The 16,186-nt window shown below is 46.4% G+C and overlaps 1 protein-coding gene across 1 annotated transcript in view; it reads left to right on the forward strand.

The window, feature by feature from the left end:
- LOC124595986 (calpain-9-like) overlaps positions 1-16,186 on the forward strand; it is a 1,013,088-nt gene that overhangs the window by 879,177 nt on the left and 117,725 nt on the right. The window lies entirely within an intron of this gene.

A 16,186-nucleotide genomic window follows, 5' to 3' on the forward strand; every position in this document is an offset into this window, starting at 1 on the left:
TTACTATTACAGAGATCGCCTAAACTCTATATTTTTTTTAAAATTGGTCCTGTGCGCTCCAACTGCTTGATCTGCTGCATTCCATTATTTAACAAAAACATTAAAAAAACATATTATTCATGCTGAGTGCAATGCATGCTCTGTATGGCGGCTCCTGCTGTTGCTGCGGCTGCTGCTGCTTACTACAACTATATATAATTCAAGAGAAAGGGTTTGGTCAAATCTAATTCCTTTTTTTTTTAAAAAAAAAACTATATTCTGAAAGGGATTCTTTCTCATTCAATTAACAAAATGCTAGAAGCTCTTTGAACAATCGCTTCGTATGTAAATCTGCCTCCAGTGCATTAAAGCAATATTACAAATTAATCAAACTGTTGAGACAGACTGAAATACTTCTCAATTAAATACATATTCAAACAATCTCCAGACAATTACAAAAGAAATCAATGACAAAAATCAATACTTAATCTAACAATGGTTTCCCTTAGGAATTCAACTCCTATCATTATCAAAATTACCGTATGCTGCTACGCACATACACAAACCCTTTTCTTTAAATTAATAAGCGCGTCGCAAATTATAAAAAATATCAACTCACTACCAAATCCTGTGTCGCTGCTGGCGGACACAGCAGTACGGCATCTCGGCGACGACCTCTCGCCAACACACGTGCGCACCACAGCAGGCGGGCTCCTATACTGGCTTCCAAACTGCCACTAGTTAATCCGTGCACTGCGAAGCGCGGCAACAATATCGTAGATTCCAGAGCTTGTGTATGCGCGCTGTAGCCAACCTTTAAATGCTAAGAGGGTATTGCCAATTCTCATCACACTGCTGTTCATTAGAAGCAAACTTGTAGTAGCTAATAGCACGTAAATTACCGTCTATACTCTTGCAAGGGGATCCAGCAGTTTCTAGTTTTGGACACGTACACACTTCGGTGCAGTATCTATCAATAAACAAACTAATACCGTCCTAACAGGCCTCGAAGGCCCAGTATTACCGACCGGCCACATGTCATCCTCACCCCCTTAGGCGTACCTGGATGCGGATACGGAGTGGCATGTGGTCAGCACACAGCTCTCCCGCCCGTTTTCAGTTTTCGGGACCGGTACCGCTACTTCTTAGCCAAGCAGATCCTGAAATGGCATCACAAGGGCTGGGTGCATCCCGGCGACCCACCCAGGTGCTCGTCAAGCCCGACAGCAATTCGGTGCTCTGACGGAAACTGGTGTTACCACAGCGGCAAGGCCATAGCCAGTATACACTAACGGAAAAAAATCGTATCACCAAAAAGGCTTAAACTAAAGTTGGCGTGCATCTCTCTATATGTGAAAGACGAAGTCTATTCATAGTTCGCGTCAGTCGCATAGGAGTAGCCCTGGTAGCACCACTATGAGTATGCAAATCAGGTTTGCTCGAAATACACGGTGTAACGGCCGTGAGTGTTAGTTACCTTTGAGATTGAACGTTAGTTATATTAGTCAAGAGTGCCTTTACGGTCACAATGACGTCATTACCGACACTTCTCGCTGTTTGAAAGACGTCGTGTAACAGGGCTACGAGTAACTGGATATTACTTCCAGGATAGTGCAGAAAGACTTGGGAAGGATATAGCCTCTGTACATGATTGCTGGCAGCCGTGGTTACGGGAATGTACGGTCGCAAGAAGACCAGGCTACTGTGGAAAGCCTGCCGTGTTCGGAGCACGTCTCCGGCGCATCGTATTTCATCTGCAGCAGAAATTCGAGCAGCAGTTGGCACGACAGTGACGCAAAGGTTAGAAATTGATTATTTCAGACAGCTCCGAGCCAGATGCCTTGTAACGTGCATTCCGCTGACCCCAAACCACCGCCATTCGTGAGTGTCAAGCGAGAGCTCATTGTAGGGCTGGATGGGGGTCTGTTGTGTTTTCTGATGAAAACTGTAGTGATGGCCATGTGTTTGTTACAAGGAGACCAGGTTATGGCATGTAGCTAATCTGCCAGCGGCCTCGATACGCTGGACCTCCACCTGGAGCTGTGGCATGGGGTGCGATTTCGTGTGAGAGTAGGGGTACTCTCGTGGTTACCCCAAGCATGCTGATTGCAAATTTCTACGTCAATCTGCTAATTCGACCTGTTGCGCTACCATTCGTGAATAGCATTCCAGGGGGTGTCTTACAACAGGATGACGGTAGGGCAACATGCGCTACAGGGTGTCCACATGTTGCCTTGGCCTGCGCGATCACCAGATCTGTAGAATTTCACATTTTCAGTGGCTTCTGTCGTACTTACGTTAAGCTGTGATCTTGCAATGTTAATTACTTACATACGTTACTTAGACTAATGTATTCCCGAAATTTCATTACTCTACATTAATTATTTTTGGTGTTTTTTCGACAACGAAAAGATGACTGTAGACTCCATCCTAAGTTCTTTGAGCTGTGTTGCAGAGTGGGTTGCTCGTCATCTCTTGGTCTAGAAGTAAGACAACGACGATTTTTGCCGTATAACGTTCAGCGAAGTTAATTCCGCTGGGCAGCTCTGCTTTCGTAGGCACAAACGCACTACTCGTAACGCTCCTTTCGAGTAGCACCAAAGAGGCAGCCGAGCTTAAGTCCCCATCAGACGCACGGATCACCATCAATAGTGCCGCACGCCCTCACGTGATGGAACACTGCGGAGAGATTTGAAATTTAATCCTGGACATTGGTGCAAAATCTACTGATCGGCAACTTGCTGCCGTCATCCCTCCTCCAGCAGCCAGCAGCACGTGGTTGTGTACCCAGTCGGTTTCCCATTCACCTACTGACCACGCCCACCGTTGCTTAAATTCGATGTTGTGCCTGGAACTCTGAGGTATCCCAAAACATAGCCACTCCTGTTCAGACTCTTCTCGTTGAATAACGCAGCCAGCGCTCAGCGGGCTGTGGTGTCCATGTGGCTTCAGATGACAACCGTTCTCCTCCCACACCGCATTCCTAAGCGCTGTTCTGTCGCTCAGGTTCTTTACAAAGTCTGTCTCTAGGAAGGGATCAATGAATCTAAATGCAAGCTGCTGATGTGCCAAGTAACATGTTAGGCAGTACGAGAATACCAGGAGACCCTCAATACTCTCACGTAGAAAATAACAAAGGAGCGACCACGGCACTATCGAGGACAGCTATTGGAAGAATCGAAAAAGCCAGTGTTGTATTTGGGAAAGTGAATGCATTTCATTATATGGCAGTTTTGATCTGAGTCTGGATCTGTTCTCTTTCACTTGACTGTGAGCTATATTATTCAGGTCCTGACCCTGATCTGTAACACGTCTGTATCAGTGGCGAAGCTTTAGTGCCCTCTGGTAAAGTTATAGATACATCACTGATGTTTATTACAAATAAGATGTGGTCCAAGTATGGTCTCCTAAGGAACATCCGAAGCTGTAGTGTTTTAACAACAATCAAGTTCGTCCCTGTTCTGAGGCAATGTAGAGTGACTTAAAGTTTCTTACAAGAGTGAAACCAACTTCTCTGTTTTATCAGAACTTATGATAACTCTTCTTTTTGACACGAATCATATCCAGATTCTTGTTGGATATTCATTTGTCTCAACCGTATAGCACACAATATTACTGTTAATATTAGCTAAAGACCTTCGGAATTTATATATATACACTCGTGACTGAGTTTTATAAATTGATGTGTAAACACGTTATTGTGTTTATATTTGAAACTACCTGGAGAATTTAAGCTGTGTGACGAATCGTGACACCGACCTGGAATCTTGCGTTTTTGTCACGTACGAGGTGCGGCTAGAAAAAAACCGGACTGATGCTGGAAAAAACATTTATTTACAATTATTTACAATTTCATGTTATCTCCTTCAATGTACTCTCCTCCTCGGTCTCTACACCGCTCCATACGAATTTTCCACTGTTCATAGCAATGCTGCAGATCATTTTCGGTAAGTCCATACATTACTTCCGTCGCTTTTTCTTTTACTGCTTCAACAGTCTCAAATCTAGTTCCTTTCAAAGCTGACTTGACTTTAGGGAAAAGAAAAAAGTCACAGGGGGCCAAATCAGGTGAGTAGGGTGGATGATCTAAGATGGGAATGTTGTGTTTTGCCAAAAACATCTTCACTGACAACGCACTGTGAGCTGGGGCATTGTCTTGGTGAAGGATCCATGACTTTTTTCTCCACAAATCGTTCCGTTTTCTCCGTACTCGCTCACGTAGGGTAGCCAGGACGCTAATGTAGTAATGCTGATTCACTGTTTGTCCCTCTGGTACCCAATCAATGTGCACAATCCCTTTGATGTCAAAAAAAAAAAAAAAACAATCATCATTGCCTTGAATTTCGATTTTGACATTCGTGCTTTTTTTTTGTCGTGGAGAACCAGGAGTTTTCCAATGCATCGATTGGCGTTTAGTTTCGGGATCGTAAGTAAAAAACCACGATTCATCGCAAGTAATAACATTTTGTAAGAAGGTGGGATCACTTTCAATGTTTTCCAGGATGTCAGAACAAATCATTCTTCGGCGTTCCTTCTGTTCAATTGTGAGACACTTTGAAACCATTTTTGAACACACTTTGTTCATGTTGAAACTTTCATGAAGAATCTGCCTAACACTTTCCTTGTCAACTCCTGTTAACTTAGACACTGCTCTGATTGTTAAACGGCGATCTTGTCGAACAAGTTTACCGATTTTTTCAATGTTTGCATCAGTTTTTGCTGACAATGGTCTGCCAGTGCGAGTGTCTTCGTGGCCATCTTTAAATCGTTTAAACCACTCAAACACTTGTGTTCGCGATAAACAATCATCGCCGTACACTTGTTGTAACATTACAAACGTTTCACTTGCAGATTTTCCTAGTTTGGAACAAAATTTGATGTTAACACGCTGTTCTTTCTGTACACTCAACATTTTCCGACGCACAGACAAAACGTCAACTACTTAAAACAGACGCCACGGGCAGACTGAGTGCAGGAGGCAGATGAAACTCGAGCAGTAGGCGGAGCGAGAGTCACGTGACAGGCCACGCGACATTCAGCCTAATTGCATTCGTTTTATTGTTTCACCAGTACTAGTCCGGTTTTTTTCTAGCTACACCTCGTATAGTGCGGCCAGTGAGAGTGTAATATTCAGATACAAGAAACTCTTCTTAGAACAGTTGAGAGGGCAGCAGGGGCAAAGATGACGTAATGTGGTGTGAGGTACCGATGACAGATAGTTTCTTAGGTACGGGTATCGTGAGACAGACCGCCTAAATTGTGGTCCTTCTCCGCGATTGGCTGCTGCGTTCGGTAGCTCCGCGCCAAATTGACAGTCTTCTGTTACTAACATTAGAGAAACTAAACAGCATATTTACTTGCATTTCAGATTAAAGCCTTTCTCAATAGACCGCTGTCATTCCATTATTCCACAACAATAACCCGCAGAATAATAAAGAACTCCTAAACGAATGGTAGACGAAGCATTTCGGAGACCTACGGATCGCACCTAAACTGCGAAGTTGCACGTCTGTAAGACTGTAGCTGGTTCGACAGTATCGGAGGACAGATTTGTTGTCTGCCGCGGTATCAGTTAAAACTTAATTTGCAATATCTAGTTTGTAAACGTGAGGGCTGTAATTACGGAAATACGCATTTCATTAATTTGTTGAATAATAGAAATTATTTGTGACTCTAAAGTGGAATGTAATTGTGCAATTTCTCGTCTTCTGCTAATAAAAAGGGAGTGACATGCCGTATAACCAAACTGATTGGAAATTTCATTATTTCTGAAATAACAATTCCTCGCTAACAGCTACTTTCAGCCTCCAGATAGCGGATTTACGACCTACGCGCTATTTTCTGCACAGGGGACAACTGTAGAAGACTGCAAGTTGGTGAACATTAATTAGAACTTACGCATTCCACTAAGGGCGGTGGAAGCAAATAGGCACCTCACATGTACTGCAGTCTTAGTACAAATGAGATCAGTGACACGTTATCTATAGTAACACGTAGCAGGTATGATGAAGAGAAATATTTTTGAGGGAAGCGGTTTATCATACACATGTATGTATCACACTCTCCCACTCTCTCTTTTTCAACTTGACGTAAGAGAAGCCGGCCTCGGTGGCCGAGCGGTTCTAGGCGCTACAGTCTGGAACCGCGCGACCGCTACGGTCGCAGGTTCGAATCCTGCCTCCGGCATGGATGTGTGTGATGTCCTTAGGTTTGTTAGTTTTAAGTAGTTCTAAGTTCTAGGGGACTGATGACCTCAGGTGTTAAGTCCCATAGTGCTCAGAGTCATTTGAACCATTTTTTTTGTACCCTTATATTCATTCTAATATAATTGATTTACCGAGTATTTCAGATGGATACAGCTAGTTGTCTCCTTTAAGTTCTTTCCTTCTTCAAATAGTTATTGTGCTTCTTACGTAGTACAGCAACGGTTATAAAATTATTTGTAGAGTATTCCAGTAAGTTGCAAGCTGTCTTCAGTCAACATATACTCACCTTTGCAAATATTGAAATTTATCCAAAACAAATAATCTCACCGGACAAAATATTAGTTACTCCAGTGCGCACGCGCAGATGAGTCGTTAACCCTTTACAGACGGCGCAACGGTCGAATCATGTGCTCAACTGCGCGCGCGTCGCCCTACGGGAGCACAAGGCAGCAGCGGTCAGTGAGACATCACGTTTCAAACGGACAATGTGGGTAAACGTGGGTAAATGTAACGCTGTGACAGAGTGGCAAAAAGGGGCAATCGTGGTCCCCCTGCCCATGGCCAAACGGTCTGTGAAGTTGCCTGGATTTCTTGGTGTTTCGCAGCAGACTGCTCAGCGTATCTATAAACAGTGGTGAAACACACGTGGCCGCGGAACACGACTTCAAAGCTGTGGTCGACGGTGACCGGAGACGCGTTTCACGTCTTGTATTTCAAAATCGCAGCCAAACCCGACAGGAATTGCTGCATACAGGGAAAGAAGGTCAATCCCAGCCTGTTAGCGAGAGAACATTGCAACAGGAACTTCGTGCAACGAACATTTGGAGTCGGTCACCTCACATCAGACGAAAACAGCAAAATTCATCGGACGTTAAGAATATGTGACTGGTTTTCCGAAGACTGCTCTACCCTATAACAAATCGAGTCGTCAGCAAAATGTCCTCACCTGAACGTCGTAGAAAGTGTGTGGGGCATGTTGGAACACCGGGTAAAACACCGACATCAGCAGCCTTGCAATCTGGTGGAACAGAGCGATCAAATCCTCAGCGATTGGCTTAATCTGCATGCGGCGTACCAGAACAACCATGTGCACTCACTTACTAACCAAAACCAGGCGGTTATCAAGTCCGGGAGGGGGGGGGGGGCGCGGAATTACACGGAGTTAAATGGTCTTTGCAATGATATCTGCGGGTGTGACTCTTTTTTTTGTCAGGTCATTTTATTCTTCTATACGTTTCAATGTAACATATATGCGTATGAGCTAACTGCACTCAAGCTCATAAATTAAGGATAATTGCAGAATGTGGTGCCACATAACGTGGCACTACACAAAACTGGCGCTAATAGCATAGGCACATAGAGAACACACACGACACAGATCTGTGAGTCCACGGTATTGGTGATAAGTTGAGAAAAACTTCCCGAAACACATGTGCTACAAAACGCCACTGTTTCCTGAGCATGTACCCCGACATCAATATGTGATATGATCATCATGCATACGTACACAGGCCGCACAACGGGTTGGCATAATGTGGATCAGGTGGTCGAGCAGCTGCTGGGGTATAGCCTCCCATTCTTGCACCAGTGCCTGTCGGAGCCCCTGAAGTGTCGTAGGGGTTTGAAGACGTGCAGCGATACGTCGACCGAAAGCAGCCCAGACGTGCTCGATGGGGTTTAGGTCTGGAGAACAGGCAGGCCACTCCATTCTGTTTCAAGGTACTCCTCGACGATGGCAGCTCGGTGGGGTAATGCGTTATCATCAAACAGGAAGAAGGTGGGATCCATTATCCCTTTCAAGGACATTAAGGGGTTGGTATCTGATTCCTGGTTCACGCCAGATGAAAACCCGGCGAGAATCACTGTTCAGACTATACCTGGACTCGTCCGTGAACATAACCTGGGACCACTGTTCCAGTGACCATATACTGTGTTCTCGACACCACGCTTTATGGGCTTTCCTGTGACCAGGGGTCAGCACACAGTCACCATTAGCACGTCTGGAAACGTCTGCAAACTTACTCGCTGCCCCGTACTCTGACATGCACCAACACACCACTGCGTATGTGGACTGCTGCCAGCGCCACCGCGCGACGACCGCAGGTCAAATGCACCGCATGGTCATACCCCGAGGTGATTTAAACCCGCAAACCGCCCACCAGAGCGTTGTTTCACCATGTATCAGCATTATCCTTAATTTATGAGCGTGAGTGTATATGTTCCGTCCAGCTTACTGAAGTCCGTTGTAAGCAACCTTATGACTGAAACTTCCTAGCAGATTAAAACTGTGTGCCGGACCGAGGCTCGAACTCGGAATCTTTGCCTTTTGCGGGCAAGTGCTCTACCAACTGAGCTACCCAAGCACGACTCACGACCCGTCCTCACAGCTTTACTTCTGCCAGTACCTCGTCTCTTACCTTCCAAACACCACAGAAGCTCTCCTGCGAACTTTGCAGAACTAGCTCTCCTTCTGGCGGAAGAAAAGCTGTGATGACCGGTCTTGAGTCGTGCTTGGGTAGCTCAGTTGGTCGCTGGTTGGCGTTTGCGATGAAAAACTGAGTGGAAGGATCAGCAAACGAACTTGAACGGATGTCATGTGACGTACGCAACGATTAAACACAACGACCTACAATGAACAAAATGAAAAAAAAGTTGGTAGAGCACTTGCCCGCGAAAGGCAAAGGTCCTGAGTTCGAGTCTCGGTCCAGCACACAGTTTTAATCTGCCAGGAAGTTTCACATCAGCGCACACTCCGCTGCAGAGTGAAAATCTCATTCTGGAAACATCCCCCAGACTGTGGCAATATGCTTTCTTCCAGGGGTGCTAGCACTGCCGGCCGAAGTGGCCCTGCGGTTAAAGGCGCTGCAGTCTGGAACCGCAAGACCGCTACGGTCGCAGGTTCGAATCCTGCCTCGGGCATGGATGTTTGTGATGTCCTTAGGTTAGTTAGGTTTAACTAGTTCTAAGTTCTAGGGGACTAATGGCGCCAGCAGTTGAGTCCCATAGTGCTCAGAGCCATTTGAACCATTTGAATTTGGTGCTAGCACTGGAAGTTTCGCAGGAGAGCTTCTGTAAAGTTTGGAAGGTAGGAGACGAAGTACAGCCGGAGTAAAGCTGTGAGGACGGGTTGTGAGTCGTGCTTGGGTAGCTCAGTTGGCTGCCAGCACGGTGGCTCAGCGTTTTCGATCAGATGGTTCCCTCCCATCTGTAATTTAAAATATATATATATATATATATATATATATATATATATATATATATATATATATATATATATATAAAACTAAGTTAATGGATCAAAAATGAACTTGAGCAAGCGACATGGGACGTCCGCCCTGAACCAACAGAACGAAAAATAACGAACAAAATGAGATCAGCAAAATGTTGGGTGGGCACTTGCCCGCGAAAGGAGTAGGTCCCGAGTTCGAGTCTCGGTGCGACACACAGTTTTAACTGTGTGCTTATATGGATATGGTGTCTGTTCTTTCGGACATGTCCGAAAGAACACAGACCATTTCCATATAAGTATATAGTTCTGGCAATAGTGACCATGACCTTCCTTTTCTGTGCGCGCCGGCCGGAGTGGCCGAGCGGTTCTAGGCGCTACGGTCGCAAGTTCGAATCCTGCCTCGGGGATGGATGTTTCTGATTGGCGCACACTCCGCTGTAGAGTAAAAATCTCATTCTGGAAAACTTATCACTTTTTAAAATTCATGGTTTGTGTGCTGTTTATGGATTACACGACACTCGAGACACACGGGAAACATTTAGAGCAGAAATCTAGTATACAGTATAATATACACATTTTTTCGTGACACTCCGGTGACTGTCACAAGTCACATTTAATTATGATCCTATTTACAATTTTGTTACTTTAAATTCTTCAGTCTTCTGACATATGTGTATTTATGGGAATGAGCATATGTTGCGTATGAACTCTCTTAAGGTTTGTAGCCGGCCGCGGTGACCGAGCGGTTCTAGGGGCTTCAGTCCGAAGGTTCGAATCCTGCCTCGGGCATGGATGTATGTGATGTCCTAGGTTAGTTAGGTTTAAGTAGTTCTACGTCTAGGGGGACTGATGACCTCAGATGTTAAGTCCCATAGTGCTCAGAGGCATTGGAGCCATTCTTTTAAGGTTTGTACTTCTTCCGTCCTGGTGTTCCTCATTATGCCTGGGATGCCTGTCTTCAGCCAATATTTTGCACGTAATAGTCGATAGTTATGTCTATGCACCATGCACGGTACCTCCACTGAACGCACCAAGTACAGTGCCTCCACTGACGTGGTGCCGAAAGCCCCTCATAGTTGCAGAAGTACACCCCTCTACACACGCCTTCCAACCTAGGCGTTAGCTGTTGTGCAGAGTCGATGTACCCACAAGCTGACAGCAGAACACTGACTCGAAGACAGTGGACAGGCATGTTCTAATTGTACAAGTCGCAATCAAAAAATTTCCGTTTGAGGGTATTGTTGCAGTATAATGCAACGTGTTGGCGATGCCTTTGCGGGTATATAAGCAGTAACATCTAGGCGGGGTATTAGTGTGACACTCGTGACTTTCCGACGTGAGTGCAGTAAATGCGGAAACGTGAACTATGGCGACGTTATTAGCACATGCGTCCGAACAGCAGCAGTATGCTCTTATTCTTCCCTTGGATGGCGAATTACAAACTCCGGTATACGTCCATCAGAGACTAAAGTATGTGTATGGGGCAGAATGTCTGTCGAAAACCACCGTTGCGGAATGGTGCGCCAAGTTTCATGCTATATGCTTATATGGATATGGTGTCTGTTCTTTCGGACATGTCCGAAAGAACACAGACCATTTCCATATAAGTATATAGTTCTGGCAATAGTGACCATGACCTTCCTTTTCTGTGCGCGTCGGCCGGAGTGGCCGAGCGGTTCTAGGCGCTACGGTCGCAAGTTCGAATCCTGCCTCGGGGATGGATGTGTGTGATGTCCTTAGGTTAGTTAGGTTCTAAGTTCTACGGGACTGATGACCTCAGATGTTAAGTCCCATAGTGCTCAGAGCCATTTGAACCATTTTTTTCTTCTGTGCGGATGCGTACATACTACCCAAACTCTTACGGGACGTGGTAAGAATGTCTTCCACGAGTAATGAATGTGTTGGGTAGGGACACTACGAATGTAGTGTGTGGACGTATAAGGTGAGAATGTCGGTCACGCAGGAGGCGTACGCGAGATAGTCCCTGCAGTAGCACTATCCTCCGTGCCCTCGGTGGCTCAGATGGATAGAGCGTCTGCCATGTAAGCAGGAGATCCCGGATTCGAGTCCCAGTTGGGGCACACATTTTCACCTGTCCCCGTTGGTATATATCAACGCCTGTCAGCAGCTGAAGGTATTAATATATAATTCTAAAGTTCCATGCTGGTCGCGGTTCGACACAAGACGCCGGTCGACCTCGGAAGCCTGCCTCATCCATTACGGACAAATGAGAGATTCTCGAGCACCAGCTTTATAGCCCTGATCTCTCTCCAGGTGATTATCACGTCTCTCATCCCATGTAGGCCTTCACGGCCGGCGTCTTCATCTGTAAAAACTTCCGGACTAAGTTGCCGTGGTCGATCTGCAGAACTTCTTCTCCCTGACGTTTCGTTCTCAACTACGGAGAACATCTTCCGAGGTGAGTCGACGACAGGACACGGTGTTTTACCAAACGGGTATCGTCAACGTGGTGCGTCGGTGGGACGATTGCCTCAAGGCTCACGGCGATTTTCGTTGACTGGCTTGCTGATTCTGGACTGATCCTTGGAAAGGAAACTTTCTGGATAGCCCCTTGTAATACCAGTGATTCGGATTCCTTGACCAGCCCGAGCATCGACATGGAGGAAAGATCAGAGATTCTCGGGCTTCATAGCACGGCAGCAGCTTGCTTGCCAGGAGTGTACCGCCGCAGCCGTAGCCATCCCACGTGTGGCCTGTGTTACTTTTTCGATTCGGATTGCACCCTGGATTGTCTGTAGCTACTTGATTCCGACGACTTTCACTGCTCTGTGGAATTTATTTTTGGCTAGCCTTTCATATCATAATCTCTGACCAGTCTCTGAGTAACTGTAAATGCGAGATGTCATAGACTGTGTCCCAGTTTTGCAGAGTAACATAGGAAAGTAGTGGTGGGTAATGTGAATTTTAATGCGTTGATCTTGGAAAGTTAGTGCAGTAACTTGCATGCCACTTCAGTAGCTGTTTTAATGTGCTGGTTAAAGCTTAATTTCTGGTCCAGGTATATGTCCATGCACCTTGTAACCACATTTCCTTGTAACCACATTTCTTTTTTTATGTTATTTCCATGTTGTTCAAGAGTAGGGTTCCCTTACAAATTCCGTTTCAACATACTACAGGGTTTTCTATTTGCTACAGTGTCAAGTCTGTTCGTAGCACACCAACTGTTTGTGGTTTGCCTGTCACAAGGAAGAGATCGCCAGCATACACGACTACTCCTGACCGATCGTCTCCTTGTTTTACGAGAGGTTCAGTGGCGATGTCACTGATGGTATGTAAATACAGATAAACAAAATTCGTAATACTGACATTATTCTGTAATATTTAAAGAAAAATTAATTATCATTGGATATACTCGGGGATACTCGCATCGGCGGGGGCTATTTTTCCTGGAAAGAACTTATTATTGCAGATTCCATATTTTTAGGTTTCCTGAAAGCAGTTGACACTTTGCCACGCTGCAGACTGTTGACGAAGTTACGATCATATGGAACATATTTCCAGATATGTGAGCGGCTCGAAGACTTCTTAAGTAATAGAAATTAATTATTATTGGATATACTCGGGGATATTTCGGGAACTCAAACAGAAATCCCTCGAGGGAAGGCGAAGTTATTTTCGAGGGACACTGCTGAGAAAACTCAGAGAAACGGCATTTGAACCTCACTGCATAACGATTCTACTTCAGCCAATATACACTGAAGCGCCAAAGAAACTCGTATCATCGGGGGCTATTTTTCCTGAAAAGAACTTATTATTGCAGATTCCATACTTTTAGGTCTCCTGAAAATACAGGGATATGAAAACAGGTAAAATACGACACTGCGGTCGGGAACGCCTATATCACTCAATAAGTGTCTGGCGCAGTTGTTAGATCGGTTACTGCTGCTACGGTGACAGGTTATCAAGATTTAAGGGAGTTTGAACGTAGTGTTATAGTCAGCGCACGAGTGATGGGACACAGCATCTCCGAGGTAGCGATGAAGTAGCGATTTCCCCGTACGGTCCATTTCACGAGTGTACCGTGAATATCAGGAATCCGGTAAAACATCAAATCTCCGACATCGCTGCGGCCGGAAAAAGATCCTGCAAGAACGGGACCAACGACGACTGAAGAGAATTGTTCAACGTGACAGAAGCGCAGCTCTTTCGCGAATTGCTGCAGATTTCATTGCTGGGCCATCAGCAAGGGACAGCGGGCGAACCATTCAACGAAACACCATCGATATAGGCTTTCGGAGTCGAAGGCCAACTCGTGTACCCTTGATGACTGCACGGTACAAAGCTTTACGCCTCGCCTGGGCCCATCAACACCAATATTGGACTGTTGATCACTGTGGCCGGTCGGGGTGGCCGAGTGGTTCTAGGCACTACAGTTTGGAACCGCGCGACCGCTGCGGTCGCAGGTTCGAATCCTGCCTCGGTCATGGATTCCTTAGGTTAGTGAGGATTCAGTAGTTCTAATTTCTAACGGACTGATGACCTCAGAAGTCAAGTCCCATACTGCTCAGAGCCATTTGTTGATCACTGTAAACATCTTGTCTGGTCGGACGAGTCTCGTTTCAAATTGTATCGAGAGAATGGACGTATACGGGTATGGAGACAAACTCACGAATCCATGGACCCTGCATGACAGAAGGGGACTGTTCAGGCCGGCGGGGGTTCTGTAATGGTGTGGGGCGTGTGCAGTCTGAGTGTTATTGGACCCTGATCCGTCTAGATACGACTGTGACAGGCGACACGTACTTGCATCCTGTCTGATCACCTGCATCCTTTCATGTCCATTGTGCATTCCGACTGGCAATTACAGAAGACTTCATCGATATAGGCTTTCGAAGCCGAAGGCCCACTCGTGTAAGCTTAATGACTGCGCGACACAAAGCTTTACGCGTCACCTGGGCCCGTTAACACCGACTTTGGACTGTTGATGACTGGAAACGTGTTGCCTGGTCCGACGAGTCTCGTTTCAAAGTGTATCGAGCGGATGGACGTGTACGGGTATGGAGACAACCTCATGAATCCATGGACCATGCATGTTAGCAGGGGACTGTTCAAGCTGATGGAGGCTTTGTAATGGAGTGGGGCGAGTGCTCTTGAAGTGATGTGAGACCCATGATACGTGTAGATACGATTCTGATCGGTGACAGCTAAGTAAGGTTCAAATGGTTCAAATGGCCCTGAGCACTACGGGACTTAACTTCTGAGGTCATCAGTCCCCTAGAACTTAGAACTACTTAAACCTAACTAACCTAAGGACAGCACACACATCCATGCCCGAGGCAGGATACGAACCTGCTACCGTAGCGGTCGCGCGTTTCCAGACTGTAGCGCCTAGAAGTGCTCGGCCACAGCTAAGTAAGCATCCTGTCTGATCACCTGCATCCATCCGTGTCCACTGTGCATTCTGACGGACTTGGGCAATTCCAGCAGGGCAATTCGACACACCACTCGTTCAGAGTTGCTACAGAGTGGCTCCAGGAACACTTCTGGGTCTAAACACTTCCGCTGGTAAACAAACTGCCCAGACATGAACGTTATTGAGCATATGTGGGATGCCTTGCAACCTGCTGTTCAGAAGAGATCTCCACCCCGTCGTACTCTTACGGATTTATGGGCATCCCTGTTGCATTCATGGTGTCAGTTCCCTCCAGCACCACTTCAGACATTAGTCGAATCCTACACGATATTAGGCAGGTATAACAGTTTCTTTGGCTCTTCAGTGTAGGACGCTAGTGAGACCTATTCTTGAATACTGCTCGAATGCCTGGAATCAACAGCAGGTGGGATAAAGGGGGACAGTGAAGTAATTCTGAGGCGCGCAGCTATGTTTGTTACCTACAGGTTCGAATAAAAACGCAGTTGTTACAGAAATGCTTCGGGAACTCAAACAGGAATCCCTCGAGGGAGGGTGAATTTATTTTCGAGGGACACTGCTGAGAAAGAGAACCAGCACTTTAAGCTGACTGCAGTACGATTTTACTGTGATGACATACATTTTGCGTAAGGGCCATGAAGATAAGATACTAAAAATTGGAACTAATACGGAGACATAAAGACAATCGTTTTTCCCTCGCTCTTTTTGCCGGTGGAACAGGAAAGGTAATGACTGGTAGTGGTATAGGGTACCCTCCGCCACGCACCGTATGGTGTACATCTAAATGCACTACGAATAACCTCATCCTGGCGGAGCTCTGGCCACGGGCTCGTGAGCGCTGAGTGTGGGAGGCAGGCGGCTGGGTTGGGCCGCGTGTGTGAGGGGCGTGGCGCGGCGCGGCGCGGCGCCTGTGTGAGCCCCGGCTGCCACCGTGCCGCCGCCGCTTATGAATTATTTACGGGCAGACAGCGCGTGTCACAGCCTGCCCGCGTCTGAACGCTCCGCGGCAAGCCGGGCCGGCGTCTGGCACGCGCCCCCTCAACTCTACACTCTGCAGTCTACATGGGTAACAATTCACTAGACGCCTTTCTGAGGGAGAGTCTCCACTCATTCCTAACTATGTGAGCGTAGACCACAAGGGCCTCAAATTCAACGAAATGGTTCAAAAATGGTTCAAATGGCTCTGAGCACTATGCGACTTAACTTCTGAGGTCATCAGTCCCCTAGAACTTAGAACTACTTAAACCTAACTAACCTAAGGACAGCACACACGTCCATGCCCGAGGCAGGATTCGAACCTGCGACCGTAGCGGTCACGCGGTTTCTGACTGAAGCGCCTAGAACCGCTCGGCCAAACCGGCCGGCAACTAAATGGTTGCG

The sequence above is a fragment of the Schistocerca americana genome, chromosome 2, assembly GCF_021461395.2.
Source record: "Schistocerca americana isolate TAMUIC-IGC-003095 chromosome 2, iqSchAmer2.1, whole genome shotgun sequence".
NCBI lineage: Eukaryota > Metazoa > Arthropoda > Insecta > Orthoptera > Acrididae > Schistocerca > Schistocerca americana.